The sequence below is a fragment of the Rhincodon typus genome, chromosome 11, assembly GCF_021869965.1.
Source record: "Rhincodon typus isolate 14 chromosome 11, sRhiTyp1.1, whole genome shotgun sequence".
NCBI lineage: Eukaryota > Metazoa > Chordata > Chondrichthyes > Orectolobiformes > Rhincodontidae > Rhincodon > Rhincodon typus.
In genome coordinates this window covers 45,559,893-45,569,253 of record NC_063342.1, presented here as the reverse complement: position 1 = coordinate 45,569,253, position 9,361 = coordinate 45,559,893, and positions in this window count along the sequence as shown.

Sequence of the window (9,361 nt, the reverse complement as noted above, 5' to 3'; positions counted from 1 at the left end):
GTAGATGTTAGGACCAGTAAATCAGAAAGAAGGGACAGGCAGAGACCGGTAAATGAACACAATGGTATTAATGGGCTGAAGTGGTTATGTCAATGCAAGGAGTATCATGGGTAAGGCAGATGAGCTTAGAGCCTAGATCAGTACCTAGGCCAATGATGTTGTGGCCATTACAGAGACTTGGTAGAGAGAGGGACAGGACTGGCTGCTCAACATTCCAGGGTTTTGTTGTTTTCAATGAGATGCAGAGGAAGGTAAAAGGGGTGGAGGAGTTGCATTACTAATCAGGGAGAATGTTAGATCTGCACTTAGAGAGGACAGACTCGAGGATTTATCCAATGAGGCAAAATGGGTAGAGCTCAAAATAAGATGGGTGCAATCACTCTGATAGGATTATACTATGGGACCCCAACAGCCACCGTGACATTGAGGAACAAATATGTGGGCAGATTATGGAAAAGTGCAATTAAAACAGAGTTGTCTTGGGTGACTTTAACTTTCCCTTAGAGCAAGAGGCTTAGACGGGGTGGAATTTTATTAAGTGCTTCAAAAAAGTTTCTTGAAACGTTATGTGGATAGTCCAACTAAAGGAGGAGCCATACTGGACCTTGTATTGGCTGATGAGCCTGGCCAGCTGACCGACCTTTCAGTTGGAGAGCATTTTGGAAACAGTGATCACAACTCCTTAAGTTTTAAGATAACAATGAATAAGGATAAGTCAGGACCTTTTGGCAAGGTACTAAATTTGTAGAGGGCAAATTACGTTGGTAATAGGTAGGAGCAAGGGATTGTTAATTGGGAGGAGCTGTTATCAGGCAAGTCCACGTTTGACGTGGGATTTGTTTAAAGACCTGTTGAAGAGAGTTCAGGACTGGCATGTTCCAGTAAGTAAGAAGGACAAGGATGGCAAGGTAAGGGATCCTTGGATAATGAGGTGAGGTTGTGAATTTAGTCAATAGGAAAAAAGAAGCATATGTAAGGTTTAAGAAGCTAAAATCAAACAGGGCCTGTGAGGAATATAAAGAAAGCAGGAAAGTACTCAAGCAAGGAATTAGGAGAGCAAGAAGGGGCCATGAAATGATCTTGATATGTAGGATTAAGGAGAATCCCAAAGTGCACTAAAAATACATTAAGAACAAGTGGATAACTAGAGAGAAGGTAGGCAAACTCAAGGGTAAAGGAGGATGCTTGTGCTTGGAGGCAGAGGATGTGGGTGAGATCCTAAATGAGTACTTTGCGTCAGTATTCACTCAGGAAAAGGATATGGAAGATAGTGAGATTTGTGTGGAGCATGCTAATATGGTAGGACATTTTGAGATCAAGAAAAAAGTAGTGTTGGGTCTATTGAAGAGCATTAAGGTGGATACGTCCCCAGGGCCTGATGATATCTACCCCAGGTTATTGAGAGAGATAAGAGAGGGGATTGCTGAGGCCTTGACCAAGATCTTTGTATCCACGAGACAGGTCCCAGAGGACTGGCAAGTAGCCATTGTTGCTCTTCTGTTCAAGGAGAGAAATAGGGATAATCCAGGAAACTATTGACTATATCCAGGAAACAGACTCACATCTGTTGTTAGAAAGCTATGGGAGAGAATTCTTAGGGACAGGATTTACGCGCATTTCAAAATGCGTGGCCTAATTTGGAACAGTCGGCATGGCTTTGTGCAGAGGATGGTATATCTTCCTAACTTGATTGAATTTTTCGAGGAGGTAACCAAGGTTATCAATGAGGATAGAGCAGTGGATGTTATTTACATGGATTTTAGTAAGGTTTTCAATAAGGTCCCTCGTGGTAGGCTCATTCAGAAGATTAAGATGCATGGGATCCATGGTGGATTCAGAATTGACTTGCCTATAGAAGGCAGAGGGTAGTGGTGTTCCGCGGGGATCTGTACTGGGACCTCTGCTGTTTGTGAAATATGTAAATGACTTGAATGAAAATGCAGATGAGTGGGTTAATAAGTTTGCAGATGTTACAAAGATCGGTGGAGTTGTGGATAGCGTAGAAGGTTGTCCAAGGATACGGTGGGATATAGATCGGTTGCAGATATAGGCGAAGAAATGCCAGGTGGACTTTAAGTGTGAGGTGCTGCACTTTGGGAGGTCAAATGTTAAGGAAAGGTAAACAGTAAATGGCAGGACCCTGAATAGCATTGATGTACAGAGGGATCTTGGGGTTCAGATCCATAGCTCCCTGAAAGTGGCCACGCAAGTAGATTGGGTGGTAAAGGAGGAGTATGGCTTGCTTGCCTTTATTGGTCGGGGAATTGAGTACAAAAGTCAGGATGTCATGTTGAAGCTTTATAAGACTTTGGTTAGGGCACATTTAGAGTGTTGCAGAGAGGATGCAGAAGAGGTTTACCAGGATGCTGGATTAGAGGGTACGAGCTATAAGGAGATGCTACAAAAGCCTGGGTTGTTTATTCTGGAGCGACGGAGGCTGAGGGGACAGTTGATCGAAGTATGTAAAATTATGAGATGCATAGGTAGGGTTGACAGTCAGAATCTTTTACCCAGAGTTGAAATGTCTAATACTAGGGGACATGCATTTAAGGTGAGAGGGGGAAAGTTCAAAGGAGATGCGAGGGGCAAGCTTTTTACGCAGAGAGTCGTAGGAGTCTGGAACGGGCTGCCAGGGGTGGTGGTGGAGACAGATATGGTAGGAGCAGTTAAGGGACTTTTAGATAAGTGCACAAATATGCTACGAATGGAGGGAAATGGGCCAAAGCTAGGCAGAAGAGATTGGTTTAATTTGTCGTCATGTTCAGAACAACATCTCGGGCTGAAAGGCCCATTTCTGTTCTGCACAGTTCTGTGTTCTATATGTCTCAACTAAATCCTATTTGCTTTACAGCATGCATAATGTTGAAAATAGGAGTTTATTGGAAAAGGACTTTCATGCTTCCACCACTTAACAGCACATGACTACAGTTGGTTTCAGCTCTGGTGTGACCATGGCATGGAGATATGGGACTTTCAGCTATTTTTCTTCGATATTTTATGTATTCTTTTTAATCTACCCACCTACTGATAGCAAGAATACTCCTCAGGAAGACAAAGGTTAATGGTGCTGTTTTTCCTCCATTGGTTGCATAGCAAAGCACAGCAAAGAACATTGCTAAAGAATAAAGTGTTGCCATTCCGTTAACCATATGTAACGCTGGTGGAACAAAAACAAAGTTGCTGGAAAAGCTCAGCAGATCTGGCAGCATCTGTGAAGAAAAAATCAGAGCTAATGTTTTGAGTCCAGTGACCCTTCCTCAGAACTAGGAAGTAGAAGCAAACTGTGTGGGACTGGGGGACTATTAGCTTGGAGGCAGTGGAGGAGAGATCACCAGATGAAATGAGATCACATACCAAAGTAGATACAATGGCCTGATGCGTCATGGTGGGGTCGTGGTCCGGGGAAGATAGGAAGAGGTATCTGAGAGCTGGCGCTCAGCCTCTGCAATATTGAGGTCAGTACGCCAGACTACAACAGCACCACCCGTATCGTCAGGCTTAATAACAACGTCAGGGTTAGATCTGAGTGCACGGAGTGCAGTCAGTTCGGAGGGAGATAGGTTGGATTCGGTGAGGGCGGCAGAGAAATTGAGGCAATCAATATCACGTTGTCAGTTCTCAATGAACAAATTTGAGTGCAGGTAAAAGGCCAGAGGGAGGGGTCCAGGTGGAGGGAGAGTGTTGGAACTGGGCAAAGGGGTCTGTGGGACGGGGAGAGGACTCTTGTCCAAAGAAATGAGCACAGAGGCGAAGACGACAGAAGAAGAGTTCAATGTCACGCTGTGCCCAAAATTCATCAAGGTGGGGACGCAGAGGGATAAAGCTGAGGCCTTTGCTGAGTACAGAACATTCAGTATCAGAGACCAGAAAGTTAGGAGGGATGGTGAATACCCGACAGGAGGTGGGGTTGGGGGAGGGGATGGAGTCAGAGGGAAGGGGAGGAGAGGAAGGTTCCAGAGGGCCATGGGTATCTTTGAGTTGTTGCATCTTGTGGGCCCTGATGATGAAAGGAAAAGAAAGGTTTATTGGTAGCACGATGAATGAGCCGGAGGATGAAGTGGAACTGCGGAGTGGTGCAGCCCTGAGCAGGTGTGTTACGATGCTGTTGGACAGAAAGGTTGAGAGTGTGTATGTAACGCCGCATGACACTGAGTACGGATCTCAGCATGTGGCAAGAGCAGCTGTCTGTGTAACGTTGAACATCACGGAGATACCTGTGATCCTGGGAAGATTCAAAACATGAGGGATGAAACTTCAGTTGGAATCCACGTGGGGTGAGTCTGAGCTGGAGGCTGTTACTGAGGAATGTGAAATGGCTGTGGAAACGAGTTTTAGCAAATACTTGATCAAACACCAGGAGTGACAGTGAAATTAATGTCGGTGGACAGGGAAAGATGGGAATGGAAATCCCATTGGAGAGAGGAGCAGAACTTCAAGGTGGGCATGCTTAGAAGAGATGTGGTAGTGAAATACTGAGTAAAAAAATGAAAGAACTGCGGATGTTGTAAATCAGGAACAAAAACAGAAGTTTCTGGAAAAGCTCAGCAGGTCTGGCAGCTTTCAGTTCTGAGGAAGGGTGACCGGATCCGAAACGTTAACTCTGATTTTTTTCTTCACAGATGCTGCCAGACCTGCTGAGCTTTTCCAGAAACTTCTGTTTTTGTTCCTGACTGACAACATCCGCAGTTCTTTCGGTTTTTATGTAACACTGGTGGATATTGCTTTGCCCTATCATTCACCCTTTGCACAGAGCAGCTCAGAGGTACTGAAGTGTTCACTGATAGTGCATATGGGCAATTGGCATGGAGTGAACAGTTCCCAGATTGCAGTTTGAATTTGTGTTTGCTGAATATATCCTGAATCGAATGCAGAGTCACTAATATACAAATATCTTGCTCCGAGAAACTACCAGCCTGGCTTCCCCAACGCTCTTAGATTTCTCTAGAGCTCTAGCCTTCAAGATTTCTTACTCAGTTTGGGTGAGGGGTATGATGTTAAATACTCCTCCCCCAATCTTGATCCTCTCCATAGCATTGTGATATCTTTTGTACTGTAATAATACAGGACAAGTGTTAGTGAGTGACTGTTGAAAAAGTAAATGGTGATGTGTAGGACTTGCGCAAGTAGTGAATTTGCTAACAGCTGGAGATAAAAATAAAATAGAATGAGGGTAGAAAATGAATATAAAGCTGAATGTGTGGAATTTGTTTTTAAGATTACCTCAGAGTTGCTGCTGTCATATGAAAAGGGAAGTGAGAAATAGATGTCAGAGTTGAACCTTCAATTACATACTGAAGATTGAGACAGAGTGGAAGGAAACATTGTGACGTGTTAAAAACTTCACGAATGAAATTGGGTGGACTCCCTGTTTTCCAAAATGATTGGATAGATTAACTGGATATTAAAATAGGACCTGGGCATCAAAATGCCATGAGATATGTTACTCACCACATGTGACCCCTCGCCAACAGTTCAGTTTCTGCTCCAAATTAAAATCGGGGCAAATTTATCTTAAAGAAATCTGTGTTTGCTGATGACTAATTTCTGTATTTCTAATTGCTGAGGTAATTTTATGTAGAGTCTGGTCTTCATGATTTAGCTTATCTTTCTCCTTTCTTGAAAAGAACGCCAAGGTTGACATCAAGATAGAGGGTTTTTAACCATGATGAAAATGGCAGAAGTAGCTGGATTATCATGTGTGTCCCACCAAAAGTGACAACTATAATTTTCACAGAGGCAGAGATAGATTTAGCTCGGGTTCACCTACGTGTGGTTTATGGAGGCAAGCTGCCATATACATCATTAGCTGTCCCCACTCCTGCACGATTTTGATGAAGTAAGTGTCTGAAACCTGCAGTGTGCAGATTAGACCAGGTCAGAGCTAGCCTGAACATTATGGGTTCATTTGGATATCGCATATATCCTTTTGGATCTGCTCCCAGGACGTGTTTGGGGGATGAAAGCTGCCGTTTGGAGGTAAATACTGCTTTGAGACAGATCAGGTGCACTTTGGAATTGGCATGTTTTTGTGTAAATAAGTGTAGAAACCCACTGAGGTTATCAAAGAGTTGTCAAAGAGACTTGTCAAAGCTGTTGAGGCATTTAAAATTCCTAGCTTTTTAATCTTTGGAAAAAAATGTCTGCAGAGTTAAAACTAAGGACTGGTTTCTATTTTGACCTGTCTGTTGGCATAAGCCTAAGGGCTCATTAAAAGGTGAATGTGGCATGATTGATTTCACCAGAATCCATTTTCATAATGGAATGCCTTGCTTTACAATTTGACAATAAGGCATGGTTTCAGGCTCTGTGATGTGGGACTGTGATTTTTAAAGCTTATGGCACTTGAATGAAAGTTTTGCTTTCATAAGGCCTAAATGAGGTGAAGGAATTTAAACGTAGAGAGTGATTTTTTTTGAATGAACGGAAGTGCTTTTTCAGTGTAGCAAAGTTTGCAATACTCTTAAACTTTATTTAACAGAGCTTCATATTTTTCTCATCACTACTTGGGATCTGACCCATGCTGGATTTAAGATCAGTTGGCTTGGTAAGCAAAACTGCAAACAGTGGTGGGTGGGAAATGTGTTGGCACTAAATTGGAATAGGGATTAAAAGGATGGTGGGGTTGGTAGGGATTATTGGCTGGCATGGACTGCTTGAGGAATTGGGCTGGGAGAAGAATCTAAGGTGATGTGACTTGGCACAGATAAAGCATGGCAAATGAGAGAGGGGAGAACTGTTTTCAGTTTTATTCTTTTTGTTCTTTTATCTGCCCAACCAGCCTTCATTCTCACCTGCCTGCGTTTATTTTCCTTTCCAAGACCTGCAGGTACAACAACCTGGGAACCCCATCACACTAGAATAAAAATCCTATGTTCAGGCCTTCTTTATCTCCCACTAGTTTGTTTTGCAGAAGTGAAAAATGTTTCATCTCCATGCTTCCAAGTCGGGAGTGAAAATTTAGGCCAAAGTGTTAAATTTACGACTATTAAGTCCCCCAGTGCAATACGCATCTTTTGAGGAGGATTGAGAAGTTGTGGCCAGATCTTCTAATATCATTTCTTTGACTTTCAATAGCTTAGACTGTGTTCCAATTTGTATATGTTTATTATTAACAATAATAAAACTGAAGGTGGAAAGCCTTTTTAGGACTTTTACATGTTATCAATTGGTACATGAGAATGGAATGTAATGCCCAAGAAGTGGCTTTTGAAGTGGGGGAGCTGTGTGCTTGGGTGGGAAGCTGCAGTTTTGAGGTCAGATTATGTCTGAGATGGGTAGTGTTGAGGACAATCTTCCTGTCTGGGTGGGGATCCTTAAAAATCTGTCACAGTGTCACTTGCACCTGTGATACCTGGAATATGAGGTTCTTGGGGTGAGATGCTCCTGTGGCCTTTAAATCAATCTCTCCCCACTTCCCCCACCATCCCACCAACAACCCCTCCACTGGTGTTCCCTGTTTGACAATGGTACATCTGTCCTCTACCACAATAACCAGAGAGAAAATCTTCTGAAAGGAAGGTCTGAGAATGGACAGTGTCCCATTGGCATTTCAGATCTTCTGAGAAAATGGCCACAGTAGGATTGTTATGGATTTTCCAGGAAGTGAAGAGGCATGCTCTCCCCCACAAACAACAACCCTCTCCAACCAACCATGATGCTCATCTAATGTATCCAATAATAGTTTCTCTGGATAAGGAGGGAAGAATGATAAGGGTTACTTGAGGTCACAAAGCTTCTCCATGTACTTTTGTTGCCATTTTATGTTGCAACAGGTCTGTAAAGAATGATTTTTATTCTTAATAGTTTTGAGACTGGATTTATTTATGTAGTACGCTTCGAGATATTTGGATAGTTGTCCTCCAGTTTTGTACAGCTACTTAAAAATATGTGTTACTGCATAGCACCCTTGTGTTAAAATGACCCATAACAGTTTAATTAAGGATTGAGGATTTTTCAAACCCAGCTGTTCAGTCTAGCACAATTCCTTTACAGTTTCACAACCTGTTTTATCAGCTTCCGTTTTTCTGTCTCCCCTCATCTAAGTTGTTGCTATTTTACTTTGATGTGGTCTTGTCATGGCTTTTGTGAAATTATTACGATGCAACATGTTTGATTTCAATCTGATCTTTAAACTTTGTACTTTGCTCATATTTTTAATGTATTTTAATGTGAAAAATCATTCCTGCATCATACAAAAAAGGACATAATTATCCACACTGTCAAACTAACTTACAAATATGCACCATTTTGTTTGGGTTTTCTTTTATTCTTCTGTGTTTCTATCGAGATAATTCATATTCCTTTTGCTACATTGGTGATCAGTACTATGACTCCTAGCTTTTGTTGTCATCTGACCTATACTTTCTCTTCTCCTCGACTTATCTTTCCAAAAAATTCAGTGATTTATAAATAAAACTCAGTTTTATTTAATGTTAAATAAAGCTATTAAATTTATGGTCAAAGTATAATGATACAAACTTTATAAAAATTGTTTGCACTACTGCAAAGACTGTGTCTTTTGATTTTTTTTGTTTTTATTTAATTGTGCACTAAAATTAGAAAAATAATTGTTCCAAAACTAGGGATTACAAGATTGCTGCATGGTTTGAAAGCAAATAACTTGATATTCATTGTGAACATTGTTTGTACAGCTCTGTGTTACCGCGGTATTTGCAGATGAACTAGAACCAAAGGGTTGGAACAGTTGTGTACAATACCATATACTTTGGTTGGGAACAAGTAGAGGATTGGTTTATGAACTTGTGACCAATTACAAATCAACAAAAGTTTCAGCGTGTTAACAATTATACGATTGGTTCTCAGGTAACAGAACATTTGGTGCTATGAACAAGTTACAAAGAGGCCTTCAGGCCACCACCAGCCTCGGAGCTCTAACTTTGTTCTCTGCAGAAAAAGCCCCTTTAGAATTGACAAAAGCCAATTTATTGTTTGTAATAAATAGCAATTCTTGGTAAGTATAGAAACATGGTCTATGCTTTCTGTTGACCTGGGTGTGAAAATCAGGCAAATTGGGAAATCTTTGTACTATTTAAAATCTGATTGTCTGATTTCCAGTGCGCTACACCAGTGAGTCATGACACTACAACATTATTATCTACTACTATATTTATTAAACTAGTAAGTCAACAACATTCCACATTTCCCTGTCATGAAATTATTTAAACTGGTTTAAAAAAAAACTAATTTTTGGACATTTCATAATTCTATTTGTTTATTTTTCCAGCGGTTGAGTGGTACCTGTCTAATAGCTGAGATAACGAGGTGTAGAGCTGGATGAACGCAGCAGGCCAAGCAGCATCAGAGGAGCAGGAAGGCTGACGTTTCGGGCTTAGACCCTTCA